Genomic DNA, 8,410 nt, shown 5'->3' on the forward strand with positions numbered 1-8,410 from the left:
TAAGATTCACTTACAATCTTTTGGCGCCATGGTCTGTGTTAAACGATACCTGGCACCATCATCGATACCAGGGACCCGGAGACTGATGAGACCAGCTCTCAAGGAAATGAAAGCCAACCAGAAAGGGCAAAAGGTCCTTCCGTGTGTTCTATCTGTGTTCAGCATCTCGTGTGATCACAACGCAACCTTATTCACCGCTGCGCGATGAAGAAAGCAGAAATGAGTAAACGATGCACAAAAAAACAAGGTTTTGACAACCAAAACAAAGAAAAAAGTTTAATCATTCGGTATCTAAACAAAGCGATAGACCAGCTGAAGATGTTGGAAACAGTCAGCATCGCCGTAGCAGCAATTAAGGCAAAAACGGGCTCTGCATCTGTACAGAAGTGCTCAAGTCTGTTCAAATAAAAGAAAACGGCAATCTGCAGAGATGCTGATGACTTGAAAAGCAAAGGAAAAATCCTTAATGCTCCGTCAAAATGCCCACCGTGCGGAAACACAGGTTACTGTGAAGTCAACGAAAAGTTAATGTGCATTTCACAAACCGGGTTTGTACTGGTGCAAACATCGGTAAAATTGTCACTGGTCATTACACTTCGAATGAGCTCCCTCTTTCGCTTCGTCAAATCTCTGTTCTCGACTCTTTCAATTCTGGCCATGAAACCAACTTTTTTCTCTCTCCAAAACAGTTCCTTCTCTCCCCTCCCCTACTCCCTCTGTCTCTTTACTTCCGGTCTATACTTCATCCAGCTTTCTATTTATATCTATTTATTTGTATTATTTTTGTCTTAAGCCATGAGCCCTGTAAACCTGTTATGCGTGCGTGTAAATGACGGGCATGGAAGCGCTTTGAGTTAATTTGTTTCTGCACAAGATCAGTGCTTTATTATCATTATCAATATTAATATCATCAATATTAATATTAACATTATTATTGTTGTTGTTGTTATCGTCGTTATCATCATCATCATCATCATCATTATTATTATATTATCATGATTAAACCATACATGACTTGTGCCGACCTCAGGGCAGCTGACTGTCGGTAATGAGCCTGTTACGTGCACCGTCACATACACCGACCAACGGGTGGGCATGGGAAAAGGATAATAATGATTATAATCATCACAATAATTATGTGTCTCAGCGGATGTGGGCTCAGTAAAGACCTCAGGCAAAGCAGAAAGTGCTTTTTTCACGTGCTCCCCTGAGGACATTCAAGTGGAGCATTAGATACATGAGCATCTTTTGCACACACCATGTGAACAAAACGACTGATGTCGAAAAAGTTCACAAACAAAATGACTGATGTCGAAAAAGTTCACAAACAAAAAGATTGATGTCGAAAAAGTTCACAAACAAAACGACTGATGTCGAAAAAGTTCACAAACAAAACGACTGATGTCGATAAAGTTAACAAACAAAAAGACTGATATTGATAAAGTTAACAAACACATGAAAAGCCAACAAGAGTAAACGAGCAAATACAAATTAAAAAGTCATTTTTCCTTCGCAACAGACAATATTAATAATATCAATATACTTCACGTGTACCGTTTTAATCCGTTAACAGGACGCTAAACGTAGAGTGATGGTCGAGAGGTAACGCGTCCACATTGGAAGCGAGAGAATCTGAGCGCGCTGGTTCGAATCACGGCTCAGCCGCCGATATTTTCTCCCCCTCCACTAGACCTTGAGTGGTGGTCTGGACGCTAGTCATTCGGATGAGACGATAAACCGAGGTCCCATGTGCAGCATGCACTTAGCACACGTAAAAGAACCTACGACAACAAAAGGGTTGTTTCTGGCAAAATTCTGTAGAAAAATCCACTTCGATAGGAAAAACAAAGAAAACTGCATGCAGGAATAAATACACACAAAAAAAAAGGGTGGCGCTGTAGTGTAGCGACGCGCTCTCCCCGGGGAGAACAGCCAGAATTTCACACAGAGAAATCTGTTGTGATGAAAAGAAATACAAATAGACCCCACTGGGTAAGCGCGTATGGATGCACATACTTCTTCTTCTATATCAACATTATTGTTGTTGTTGTTGTTATTATTATTGTTGTTGTTGTTATCATCACCATCATCATCAGATCTCGGGATGCGTGGAACACGCATTCCATTGTCGATTCACGAACAAAGAATGATGTATACTTTACCTCCAATAAAACTCAGCATGAGAACTAAGAAAAAAAAAAGTAGTAAAAAGACAGGCTAACATCAAGGAAGGGAGGAAGAAAGGAAGGGAGGAAGAAAGGAAGGAAGGAAGGGTACCCAAGCAGTCAAAGCGGCGTTGGACTTTCAATCTGACCGGCCTAGGAAGGTGGCAGAATGGTTAAGACGCTCAGCTGCCAATACAGAGAGTCCGTGAGGGTGTGGGTTCGAATCCCGCTCTCGCCCTTTCTCCTAAGTATGACTGGAAAATCAAACTGAGCGTCTAGTCTTTCGGATGAGACGATAAACCGAGGTCCCGTGTGCAGCACGCACTTGGCGCACTGAAAAAGAACCCATGGCAACGAGAGTGTTGTCCTCTGGCGAAATTACGTAAAATGAAATCCACTTTCATAGGTACACAAATATGTAAGCATGCACTCAAGGCCTGACTAAGCGCGTTGGGTTATGCTGCTGGTCAGGCATCTGCTCAACAGATGTGGTGTAGCGTGTATGGATTTGTCCGAACGCAGTGACGCCTCCTTGAGAAACTGAAACTGAAACCGGCCTAGATTCGATCCCAGATTCGGCGACTGGTGGCTTAATAAGGGTGGAGATAAAAGGGCCCGAAAGGGGGAGGGTAAAAAGATAGAGTCAAGGTTTGAAGCAATATTGTGTGTGTTGGGAAGGGTGCGATGTGCGGGCATGAGGGGGAGGGGGGGTGCCGGGGGTAGAGGAGGAGAGAGGGGTATGGGTGAATTTTGCTGGACTGACGAGGTTATCATGTATACCTATCAGTGATATACATACAAGGTTACATAAATAACGAAAACCAGCAACAACACACACACACACACACACACACTCACACACACTATAATAGTTGGAGTATCATGGAGAGATGAACGACAGCGATAGCTGTTGTTCATTCGCCAAATCTGGAAAGGTGTGTCCGTGACAGACACACACGAGAGAGAGGACATTGATTTTGCGTCAAGTAGGAGCGGGAGAAATGTTGTGTTCCTTGCTGTCACACCTGATGGCAAGTCCTGTGTGGTCTAGTGGTTAGGATTCCTGGCTTTCACCCAGGCGGCCCGGGTTCGATTCCCGGCACAGGAACTTTTTTTTTGTTGTTGTTTGGTTTGGGGCCAGATTTAACTCCCCTCCCCCGGTCTGTTTCCTTTCATGCTCTCTCTCTTTCTCGGTTCTTTGATGATCTCTCTCTCCCCCATTCAGTCCTATGTATGTATGTATGTATAAATGTTTGTACACATGTATGTATGTGTGAGTGTGTTTCCTAGCGCACTTGTGTGAGTGTGATTGTTTTGTACACTACCCACATAAACCGTGATGTAGTTTTTGGTGGTGTTATCCGTCTAGATTTTGGGCTTGTCAAAATGATCACGTTGTCGGTTTAATGATGGGTTTGCCAAAGACGGCTGATTCTATGGCAGCCTGAAAATGGACCCTTTTTACGCTACCAAGTGAATAAGTGTATAAGTAAATCGGATTCTAAAAGTTCACGCGTATCACACAGCCTACTATATAGTGCTTTACATACCCGTCTGCACGCACGCATAAACATACACACATATCTGTACAAACTGAAGATATATATGGATACATAATTACGGATACACATACATACACACATAATTATATACATACACACATACACACGTGAATACATACATACATATATACTCAATTTATACGCATTCACATGCATAACAGAATTTACAAATGCATGGATAGTTATGAATTGATGATTACAACACAGCACTGTTTTGTTGTTGTTGTTGTTGTTGTTTTGTTTTTCAACATCCAGCTGAACAGAATAAAGTAACTGCGCTTTTAAATACTTCACACAGAAACCGGCGAGAAACCTGCAATACAATCACTTCATTATCTTTAGCCACAAAGAGAAAAAGAGAGAGAGGGAGACAGACAGACAGACAGACAGGATAGAGACAAACAGACAGATCCTGAGACATACAGACAGAACTGAATTGAATGAATTTGATTTTCTGGGGTTAACTAGTAGAGTAAGTAAGACAATGCCAAGACAGATTGAGGGTGTGTGAGAGAGAGAGAGAGAGAGAGAGAGAGAGAGAGAGAGAGAGAGAGAGAGAGAGAGAGAGAGAGAGAGAGAGAGAACAATACAATACAATACAATACAGTCTTTCAGAGAGAGGGATGACAAAAAATCGATCAAACAAGTGGGAAGGATGACGTTAGGATAGCTGGCATGGTACTCCATAACAAGTCCTGTGTGGTCTAGTGGTTAGGATTCCTGGCTTTCACCCAGGCGGCCCGGGTTCGATTCCCGGCACAGGAACTTTTCTTTTTTGACCATTGAAGGGGTCCGGCTGTATCCTGGCGTGTCATGTGGTAAAGTGTGCCAGATAATCTGCTTTATTTCGTCTTTCTGGGCAAGAGTTCATGCTCAGAATATAGACATGTTTTAAACTGAGAAAGATGACTGACAGAGCCTGTCAACAATAACCAACAGCTCAGTGGCTCCGTCTTCAGTGAAGCAACTAAATCTTTTTCTTTCTTTTTTTTAAAAATAATAATGATAATGTATGGTTTAAAGATTTTATATCTATAATGTACTGTACATTACTTTTGATTATTCATTATGATAAACATCACCACCATCGTGGAGGAATGATTAAACAAACAAACAAACAAGAGAGGCAAGGCCTTCAAGACTCACTTGTGATACACTTAAAAAAAAAAAAAAAAAAAAAAAAAAATATATATATATATATATATATAATCGTTAAAATGTGTTTTGTATTTGTTATTATAAAGCTTCGGGTTAAAAGAAAATGAAAAAAGAAGAAAAAAAAAGTCCAAACGGCACGTTCGAACCCCGCGTGTTCGGATGAGAAGAAGCTGTCTTATCCATTACACTATCGTGGCTCCTTAACTGACGTTCAAAAATGTAACATTTGAACATGCTTTTCTAAAGGGCGATAAATCGATTGCGGTATTCGCAGTGAGAACGCTGTTTAAATCATAATATTCTGGTGTATCTTGGGCATTCAAAAAATCTTTAAAGGCAATTAAAAATTCTTTTTAAGTCCGCGGTAAAGGAGACGTGGCTATCGCCGCAATCACACTGCAACATTTAGCCGTTTTCTCTGGATCTAGATAGATGTACAAGTTTAGTTACACCTGGTTGACGCGGTTGATTCAATTTCTCTTTTATGTTCATTCTAGTTTTATAATTTTAAAGTAGATATGAAAATTGAGTATTTTGTTAAACTTATAACATGTAGAGCCAAGTGCAATACTTCTAAACGTCGTATGAAGTGAAAAGAACTTCATTTTGAGAAAAATCAAGACTGGAAAATTTTTGCGATTCATCAATTCAAGGGTATTAACTCTCATGGCTTATTATTTTTAACCGTGAATTCCCACTGATTATATGGATATTTTTATGGCAGTTTGGGGCATAATCCAGTAAGTGATGAGGCGTTCACAAATCTTTCTCTGAATAAATATATAACGGTCTCCTTCTCCAACTTTCCATCACATGTTATCGTGTATTGTCTATTGAATATAGGATTGAACGGGCAGGTCAACAACTTGAAACAAAATGGCGTCGTTCGCGTTTGCGAAGAATATGAGCACGCGCTTTGAATATGTATAAATATGTGTACACAATTGATTTTTGCCCCATGATCTTCAGGGCTCAGCCACTAGATCTATAAAGTCCACTCTTCATACTGATTTTAGTATTGTCCGAAAAAGACCACTTGGGTGAATGAACATAGTGAAAGCCTTGTACACCGAGAGTAAAACACAAGCTTTTTATGTATTGAGTATAATTTCAAATGTATTGTTTAAGATGAGAAAGATCAGTTTAAAGCAAAATAATCCCCATAGCATTAATTACAGATTAATTTCCCTTTTTTACTATCTGCACCAAAGACATGCAAAATAAATATAACTTCCATGCTTAACAAAAGAAGTCCTGTTTGAACAAAAAATAAAAAAAATGACTGCTTTTGTTGTTGTGTCAGAATATCAAAGTGCCAAGTTTAGAGAATAAAAAATATAAATATAACAGTGAATTCAGTTTGCATATAATATGGCTTCTTTTTTAAATTTTTTTGTGCCCATCCCAGAGGTACAATATTGTTTTAAACAAGATGACTGGAAAGAACTGACGTTTTCCTATTTATATGCCAAATTTGGTTTCAAATGACAAAGTATTTGCAGAGAAAATGTCAATGATAAAGTTTACCACACACACACACACAGAGAGAGAGAGAGAGAGAGAGAGAGAGAGAGAGAGAGAGAGACAACTGAACACCGGGTGAGTCAATAAAGTAAAAATAACGACAGGACATGTTTTATCAAAACGTGGACGTGGAACTCACGCACGTGTGTCAGGGGGAGAGAAGAAGAAGGCACTTTTGTCTCCCCTGACCTGAGAGACGAGAACAGCGTTCACCCGCTTCCTCTTTCCTGGCTTTCTCACCTTCGGCCATTGACGCGTTCAGGCCATGTATTATACATTAAAACCCTCAAACAATTAATTAAAACAAATAATAGAAAAAAACAACCAACCAACCAAACAACAACAACAAAAGGGGAAATAAATGCCGGAGAGGAAAGAAATACAATGACCACCAATGATGACATCGACGGGAAAGCAATCGGCTCTAGAAGTGGACCTTGTTGACTCCTTACAGGTACTGCTATTGCTCGATAAAAATGCCCACATACTGAACGTAGAATCATGATAATTATTGTTCTCTGTGTGTGTGTGTGTGTGTGTGTGTGTGTGTGTGTGTGTCTCGATCCCATGGACGTGCCGTCCAGTTCACACGCTCACACACACACACACACACATACATATATATATCTCTATATATTTTTTTTTAATTGCATGGGTTATTATTTCAAGCACGTTGGGTTATGCGTATATGGATTTGTCCGAACGCAGTGACGCCTCCTTGAGAAACTGAAACTATTTTGACTGAGGCTTTTAAGCCAAAATGATCCGCAGGCACGTGGACACAGACACAGACACAGATAGACACACACAGATAGACACACACACACAGATAGACACACAGACACAGACACAGACACACACACTGTCACACATTCACCCTAAATACACACCCAATTATCAGTTGGCAGTAGGCCTGCACATTTCAGAAGCTGGCGATGGTCATATCAAGATGTGTCAGAAGATAAAATGGGAAAAAATAGGATACGTGCAAAACTCTCTAAAGCATACAATTGTTTTTGCTGCATGAATGAAACTGACTGGTACATGATTTCTCAATTTGTCACGATTATGCAGGTTGTGTCTGCGCATCTTCTTGAAACATTTGTTTTTCGTCTTTCCACCTGCGTAAATACGCTTTTACTTAAAAAGAAAAAAAAATCAGACAGACTTACAGAGGCTTAACTCTTTCCATACGAATTGATTTATTTTCACCAACCCTAGCTCTCTCCGTACGAACGGCGAAAGAGACGACGTTAACAGCGTTTCACCCCAATTACCATCATCAAAATATTGCAAGCGGAAGGCTCTTCTACTGAAGACGTGAATGTTGACAAAGAATACCACAATTCTGACGACGGAAGCTAAAGGTTGGGTCATTGAGACAGCCACTGGACATCCGAGGGGTCTGTGTAGAGGAGAAGAGAGGACTGGCCGTACTGAGTGAGTTAACCACGTGACTGCTGATTCATACAGCGAGATCAGTGAGGTCTTCATTTAGTACAGTCCAAAAACTGTTGTGTTCCTATCAATGGTGTCACCATTCTGCCGAACAATTCCAAGATTAAGGCATCCAGACAAAGAATGGTGACTGACATCCTGACCTATAAGCTAGCTCTGTTTTATCTCAGTGAGTTGACAGACGTTCTTTCACGGGTGGACAGAATTGTCAGCAGCAGTCAAGGGGGAATTTTTATATCTGTATTTCTTCTTTTTTTTTTCTCTTTCCTCTACATCATAAAGATCACATGCACACTCAGTGTGTTTGCACTCCATCAAGACAAACTTCAAGCTGACAGACTAGGTCGATCTCTCCAAAAGACGAATTACCACAGCCACTCTCTGATAAGACAAATAAACCATCTGTCTCCATCAGTTCCACTTTTAATTTTGACACCATCTATCATCTCTCTGAAACGGACAAATACGTTGAGTTGTTTGTGTAGTGGAATGGTATGTGTGTGTGGGCCGGGTAAGGGGTGATGTCGGCTGTGGAGGATGGGT

The 8,410-nt window shown here is 40.5% G+C and overlaps 2 non-coding genes across 2 annotated transcripts; both read left to right on the plus strand.

Annotated features, from left to right (window-relative positions):
• The first annotated feature begins 3,201 nt into the window (after positions 1-3,201).
• On the plus strand, positions 3,202-3,273 carry Trnae-uuc (transfer RNA glutamic acid (anticodon UUC)). The gene has a single exon. It is a non-coding gene; the product is annotated as a tRNA-Glu (tRNA).
• Positions 3,274-4,420: 1,147 nt separating this feature from the next.
• Trnae-uuc (transfer RNA glutamic acid (anticodon UUC)) lies at positions 4,421-4,492 on the plus strand. Its single transcript has one exon. It is a non-coding gene; the product is annotated as a tRNA-Glu (tRNA).
• The last annotated feature ends 3,918 nt before the right edge of the window (positions 4,493-8,410 follow it).

Source organism: Babylonia areolata, chromosome 19, assembly GCF_041734735.1.
Source record: "Babylonia areolata isolate BAREFJ2019XMU chromosome 19, ASM4173473v1, whole genome shotgun sequence".
In the NCBI taxonomy this organism is placed as follows: Eukaryota; Metazoa; Mollusca; class Gastropoda; order Neogastropoda; family Buccinidae; genus Babylonia; species Babylonia areolata.